This window comes from Octodon degus, unplaced genomic scaffold (genome assembly GCF_000260255.1).
Source record: "Octodon degus isolate 3935 unplaced genomic scaffold, OctDeg1.0 scaffold00023, whole genome shotgun sequence".
NCBI classification, from domain to species: domain Eukaryota; kingdom Metazoa; phylum Chordata; class Mammalia; order Rodentia; family Octodontidae; genus Octodon; species Octodon degus.
In genome coordinates this window covers 18,366,896-18,373,934 of record NW_004524599.1, presented here as the reverse complement: position 1 = coordinate 18,373,934, position 7,039 = coordinate 18,366,896, and the positions used below count along the sequence as shown (strand labels likewise).

At 47.3% G+C, this 7,039-nt stretch overlaps 1 protein-coding gene and 1 long non-coding RNA gene across 3 annotated transcripts in view; one reads left to right on the top strand and one right to left on the bottom strand.

The window, feature by feature from the left end:
- Exoc2 (exocyst complex component 2) overlaps positions 1 to 198 on the bottom strand; it is a 150,560-nt gene extending 150,362 nt beyond the window's left edge. For both annotated transcript variants that reach the window (XM_023712082.1, XM_004628412.3), the window contains exon 1: positions 69 to 198. The gene's annotated coding sequence lies outside the window, so the exon portion shown is untranslated. The remainder of the gene's footprint in view (positions 1 to 68) is intronic.
- Positions 199 to 321: 123 nt separating this feature from the next.
- LOC111815883 lies at positions 322 to 6,564 on the top strand. Its single transcript, XR_002820500.1, has 3 exons — positions 322 to 404; positions 1,357 to 1,557; positions 6,159 to 6,564. It is a non-coding gene; the product is annotated as an uncharacterized LOC111815883 (long non-coding RNA).
- Positions 6,565 to 7,039: the final 475 nt, after the last annotated feature.

The window sequence follows — 7,039 nt, the reverse complement described above, 5'->3', positions numbered from 1 at the left end:
AGCCGAGCCCGGCAGGTGCCCACCGGGGCCGTCCCGCCCGCCCTCGGCCAGGCCCGGCGCCCACGTACCTCCAGCCCCAGGCCGCTGCCCACGGCAGGGGCTCCCGGATGCTGGCCGACGTCGCCACAACCAGGAGCCGCGGCCGCCGCACCACAGCACCGTACTTCCGCCTGCCGCGAGCGCCGAGCGCGTCGATCCGCCGCGCAGCAGAGCACCGAACGCTGGATGACTCACTAAGGGGAGTCCGGCGGAGGGGCGGGGCCAAGGGCGGGGAGAGGGGCGGGGCCAAGGGCGGGCGCTCGGGCTCAGTCTAGACCTGCATTCCGAGCTCCCGAGTCCTCCGATTCTTCCGCGTCTTCCGCGCGGGCGGAAGCTGGCGTTTTTCCTGGGCTGGCTCAGAGGAGGTGTGGGGGCGCTCCACATCTAGGGTGTGCAGTGCACGGCCTTAGGTCCCCGCTCTGGGGTGCTCGCGAGGAACCATGGGGGGCGGGGTTCGCGACGGCGCCCTGCCCTGGATCCGGGCGGAGGCGGCCTACACGGGGACCGGGACGCGCGGGGACGGTGGTCGGGCCGGCCGCGTAGCCGCAATAGAAGCCTTCTAGACTGTCCTTCTAGACAGTAAGGTGGTGGCTGATGCGGGACAGACCCCCAGGAGAAAAGAGGCACCCTCGCCTGCAGGGCTCAGGCCTCAGGGACAAGGGTCAGGATCCCCGGTGTGGACCCGCCAGTGCCACGTGAGAAGGCAGGCAGCAATCACAGGGGGAGACCGAGGCTCCCTGCCATCCCTGCTGGAAACTGACTACCCCGAGGGGGGCCCGGGAAAGTGTAACTGGGCGCCGCAAGCTGCGACAGCAGCCTCGCAGCGGGGGTGTCAGCCCCTTGCCGTAGGCCCTCAACTCAGGGGTGCTCCCTGGGAGGCCCCGGGCCTTTCGTTCTTCCTGAGGGTTTTCTGTGCAAGAGGGGCGGAGCAGACCGGAAGCCCTGCGGCGCGGGTTCACGCAGAATTCGCTGCACGAGGGGTGCTGGGACGCGGCCCGCTGTGCTGCGGCGCTGGCCGCTGGCCCCTCGCAGTCCTGCGGGGCTTCCGCTGCCCGCTACGCTCTGGCAGCCTTCCTCACCCCGGGCAAGCATTAACCCTGGAAACTGTCTCGCAGGGCTGGCTCTGAGGGAACCATCCGAAATGTCTTTTATCATAACCAAAAACAACCTATGCTTGTTACTAGTCAGATATCGGTATGTGCCGAATCGCTCACACATTCGGGAAATACATCTGGGGACAAAAAAAGAGATGATGTCTTGTGCAGATGCTGTTAATCATGGGACTTAGTATGACCTCATATTTTCTCCTTTTGCCAGAGATTGCGTCCAAGCGTTGCTCTAGTGTGCAGTAACTCCACTGTTCCCCAGAGCATCCATTTTAAAAAGCAGGAAAGCCCTGCAAATGCAAATCAGTGTCTTGGCTGCAGAGGTCCAGAGGAAATAAGCACGACGTCGCTCTCAGGAGCACCCTGTTCCTGTGAAACCAAACCCCAGGTTTCGGGGACGGCCATTTCTCAGGTTGGGCAGTCCTGCCATTAAGCAAGGGCATGTGACTCTTGAGAACTCACAGGTTCTTCCTGAATTTAAGAAAAAGAATAATAATAACAATCCTGAAGCAAAAATACTCCAAAGAGAGACTTTTGTTAATGTGAGGAATACTGAATACTGGTGCCATTTTCCCTCTTTTCCCTTAATTTGTGGCCCTCCTAATTCTGAAGGTAGTCAGCACACCTTAGTGCACTATATGTAGAAGTTGGCAGGAAATAAAAATCATTAAACCTAAAATTGTAATAGTAGCCATCAAGGTAATAAAAATGGTTATGAGACTCTGTGTTTTCAATTCTGGGTCAGATCTCACTGAACCTGGAGAAGAAGAGTAACTCTGAAGCTTGAGATTCCTTTGGAAACAGTCTTAGGAAACTATGAGAGACACAATTATCTGTGCCTTAGCTTCTTTCTTTATGTATTTTGCATGTATTTTCCATTTGGTATTCCATGTTTCAGTTTGAAATGGACCGAATTAGCATACAAGTAAACCCTCAAGACAGTGAGGATCTGTGTACCTCAGAGGTCCTTTGCAGCAAAGCCTGGCAGTGGTTGTTGGTCAGCTCCTAAGTTCTATGCTTGTGGTGACCGATTGCTGTCTCATTCATGTCATTGGTACCATCAAGATTTATATTCTTTAATACACCAGCGTGACCACCCCATTTTAGCAACAACCAGTCTGTAAATAGTGTTATCTCCTTGTTTACTATTTGCTTAACTCCTCCCAGAGAAAAGACTCTGTCCTATGCACAGACTAGATGCTTAGTGAGTACATGTTCCATGAAAAATTAAAAACACGTATGTATCAGGACAGCAACAGGGTTGGGGGACAGGACTGTTTGTGCCTGTCTATTTCAACATACGCTGACTACTCCCTGACAGTGGCACACAAGGTAGAACAGCATTTCATGTATAAAGCCAAACTTTGCATAGATGCCTGAGACAGTTCGCCATATACCGCCAGCTTTGCCGTCCTTACAGGGATGATTTGAAATCTCGCAAAGTTGTAGCAATTACAAACTATGTTAGCAATTCCTGGATGTTCCTGCCTGCTTAAGGAAGCCTCTTGCCTCATTTAGTTTTCACCTAGCTCTGAACCAGTGTGCGCGCTCCGCCAAGGTCTTTTTGCGGACTTAACTATCCGCGTTTCTTCTTGGCCTCAGACCTCTGTATATAAAAAGCCCTCAGCATAGACGAATGTCTCCAATTAATTTTACAGCAGAATGGAGCTCTGTGGTTTCTCTGTTTACTTGCAATTTGCATATTTTAATTTAAAAACTGTAAATAAACCCAGCTCTCCAGAAGGGATATGGTGTTTCCACAGCACTGCTCCCACCAGATGGCCACGCTGCCCGCCCCTGCACCGATGCAGATGTGTTAACACCTGTGTTTACATCAAGGCCGCTCTGGCAGTGGGTCCTGTCTGTAGGTGGTCCCGAGGAAAAGGAGAGATAGAGGAAAGTCCTCACGGCCAGGGAGACAGGAGAGCCCCGTTACCCGGTGAAGAGGACTCAGCTTAGGCACCACCCTGCCAGCCCCAGCCTGTGTTGCAGTGGGCCGGAATGACCTAATTCTGTGAATTAATTTAAGTAGGAATTAAGTCTTCTTTTTGTTCTAAATGAAGGATTCCTAACTGAACACAAGACTGTATTTTAATTTGCTTTGAATTGCTAGCTAGGCATAAGGTGTTTTGTTTTCAGAGGACAGGATGTTTGATTTGTTTTGCCTTTTGGAATTTTGGACTTGAGGATCCTCTATACCTGAATCTGTGGCCACAAAGTCAATATGCATTTGTCTGTAGCCTCAGCAGTTGTGGAGAAGGCGTGGACAATGGCAGCCTGCCCCCAACTTACCTCACAGGTGTGGGATTGTCACTGAAGACGGTGGCTCAGCTCAGCTGCCCAGGCCCCAGGCCCAACAGGGAACAGCAGCTCTCGCCTCAGTTCCATGTCAGCAGGGCAAGGCTGAAGTCGCACCACTCTGCTAGGAAGCTTCCTGCTGCCCCAAGTCATTGGTCAGTCTGCCTTCCCAGTCATCTTTCAATGCCCTACTGTGACGCAGGTTTTATCCATGATCTCCCATTCTTGGCCAGTACCTTGGTTCCCGCTGCAAGGAGGGTTTCTATACTGTCTTCAGTGTGTCCTAAATTACTAACTCAGACATGCCCCTGAGGTTGACTGCATCTTCCCAAGGCTACCACAGGTGCCAGGGTGCAGGACAGGATGTGGCCTGCTCCACTCCATTGTGTCCCAGCCACTCAGGGACAAGGCTCAAGTCCTGCCTTGCACCTGCAGGAAGTCATCTCTTCCTCATCTTTATACTTTCTGTGGTCGGATGGGATAGTAGCCAAAGCTATAAGAGCAAAAGCCAAAGACAGTTTCCAAGCCATACTTTCACCAAAACTCTGAACCTTTGTTTAATTCTTCTAACAAAGACATCCAGCCAGTAGATTTGAGTAGTAGTAATTTATTTTTTCATCCCTAGTGGCAAAAAAAAAAAAAAAAAAAAAAAAAAAAAAAAATCAGTAAATGTATTTAGTTGTGAAATGTTGAAAATATAAGGAAAAAATTTATAATCTCTGAAACATTAAGAGTTAGGTATAGGTTAAAAAAATTACATTGAACATCCAAAAACCTTGTCCTGGATCCTGCATTATATCAATCCTTGCTGTTCCACCTCTTCAGAGCTCCCCAGTTATCTCAAGTTTAAAATGCAGTGATCGAGTAGGGGGAGCTCTGAGGTTCTTTCAGCCTCCACGAGCCGTGAGCACACTTTCCAGCAGGCAGCTGTTCTGCAGCACATTTCGGCTGAGCCACAGGGCCCTCTCTCCTGGTGACTATCTGGCCATCTGCGTGGAGTATGGGCAGGATCAGTGGTGTTTTCAGATTACTGTGTGTGCCAGTGGGAGTGGATCACTCTAGCTGCTCTGCTGTTCAGTGTAGGGAGTGTTTCTTTCTGCCAACGCTTCCTTCTGTCAATCTGTTACCTATATGTGACCCCTTTGAAATGGGCCTGGGAGGCACTCTCTGACTGCAGCCGATTGGCAGTCCTGTTCTGTTTCCATGACCTTTTACTCTTCTATTCTGAGCCACTTGCACAGCTTCCTCCCAGCTCCCAGCCCACTGAACTAAGGACTGATTTTCTGGGCCTGGTTAGGATACTGATGAAGAAAGCTTTGTAGGTTAGCTGTGAAGTCAGGTATGTAGGTTGCATTTTAGTTTTGCATTTTTATTGAATTTCTACTTTTTAATAAATTCCTCTAAAGTTTGACCAATTTTTTCAGATGCTGGATATGAAAGTCTGTGTCAGTTTGCATTACTGTCATGTTTTACATGCGTGTTACATGATGCATATTTGATCCATTGACACAGATTATGAGCCCCACTGTATGCATAGGCATAACTCAGAGACTTCAAGATGGGGGCGAACTCTTTACAACAGTGGCTTTGAAGGACTCCATACGTGTGAGGATGCCTAGCAAGGTTTTTAGGAGCCAAGGCAGAATATCTAGCTGGACAATTAAAACGATGATATAAATATATATGTATATATTATATATGGATTTCTACCTCTCTCTAGGTTGGGATCTGTTTAAATGCGGCTGTTATTCCTGTTAAGCAGCCTCCTATTTGCAGGCATGTATTTGAGAAGCAAGTTTCATTCCCTCGGAAAGTCAGTTTTGAACTAGGATTTATAGACTGTGTTTCCCTGGGTTACAGTGCTGGCCCTCTTTGATGTGCCTATCCTGCCCCATCGCCTGATGGAAAATGGCTCGGTTCAGGGTGACACGGCAGTGTTGGTTAATATCCAGGAAAAAATACCAAACACTATCCGGCCTTCCCAGCACTTGCCTTGCATAAATAGTCCAGTAACTACCGACTCCAAGTTTGGCAGCGGTCTTTCTAGCAAATACAGTTCGAGGCCAGAAACTCTATCATATTGAGCAGGATGCTACCCAGAGGAAAGGGGGAGTGGAATGCGTTGCTGTATGTGTCTTGTCCCTCCAAGTGAGTTTTGGCAGGCTTTAAGAGAAATAAAATATAAATTAATTCTCAAAGAATTGAGGACGCTTTTCCAGAATGAGACAAGGCAACTTCCCACATCAAACAGAGAAGGGAGCCTTTTGAACATTTACTTGATCTTCTATATTTACAGAATTCTCACTTTGCTTTCCTTTCTTGATTGATGACAACACAATATTTTTCCCTCTTTTAAAGATGTCTATGAAATCTGTGTTTGGCTGGTCCTAGAGTTAGTGCCGCTGGAGGAAGTACTCAGAAAGAAAGGCCCACTCTCTGCACAGCCTGTTGGGCTCTACTTCAGAGCGCTCTAAGTGTATGTGGTGGCAGTGCAGGCTTAGCCCTGGCAGCTGCCTGCTATACACAGGAGGTTGTCCGTTTTCCACGTGTTATCTTTTTCTTTCTATATAACAAGCCAGTCTGCCATCAAGGTAAAGACATAATTAATTATTATCCCTGCCTTATTAACTTTCCAGGAGAAGAATGCAGGAGGTGAGGAGAATGAATGCAAACCTCGCTGGTCCCCATTGCCGTTTGCGGGCTGTGTGCACGCAGGTCTTGTTGCACCAGTGCTCACCACGAGGGCTGACACGAAGCCGCCACTGAGGAAAGTCTCCTGGAGGGAAATCTTGAGCAAAGAAAGAACAAAACCAGCGAAACCTGAAGAATCTGCTTTGCTTTAAAAGCACACTCTAGCACATTTATATGAGGAAACTTTGAGTGGAAACAAAAAAGTTCAGTTGTCTCAGTCAGGTTTATGCCTAGTGTGCCCGCCTAGGCGGCCCTCTAAGGCTGAAACTGTCCTCAGAGCAAGGCCACCGCCAGCTAAGTGTTCTTACAATAGAAACAAATATAAACTCACCACTTTAACCTGATCACTGCCCCATGTGCTTGCTACCGTCCAAGTTTTCAATGTGAACTTACACATATTGAAAATATATTAAAATTACATGTCTGTGTACATTTTCATTTGCACTATTGATATATCTATTAAAATACAAAAGCTGGGCACTTGTAACTTTACATGAGGATAAGTCTACACATAATGATAAATATTTTTGAAAAATGACAATGACAAATTATTCAAATGTCTTTTGAAATTATGTGCCCCTGATTAGGAATCTAATAGTTACATACTAAACAGTTCTAAGTTATCAGAAATATTACATAATTTGGGACATTTATTGAATGTAAATAAGTTAGGATATAGGCTTTTCTTATAAATATAATTATAGAATGCAGTTCTGTCACAAAATTGAAATTATTACATCCAAAAATATTTCATATTTTCTTAGCATATAAACAAATGGAAACACCAAATTAACTTTTATAGACCTAAGACCTTCTATATTTTTAGTGTAAATTAAAATATTTATCATTGTGGAAGCATTATTTGAAGTAAAACAGCATTTAATGAACTACTCTTCCACATTCTT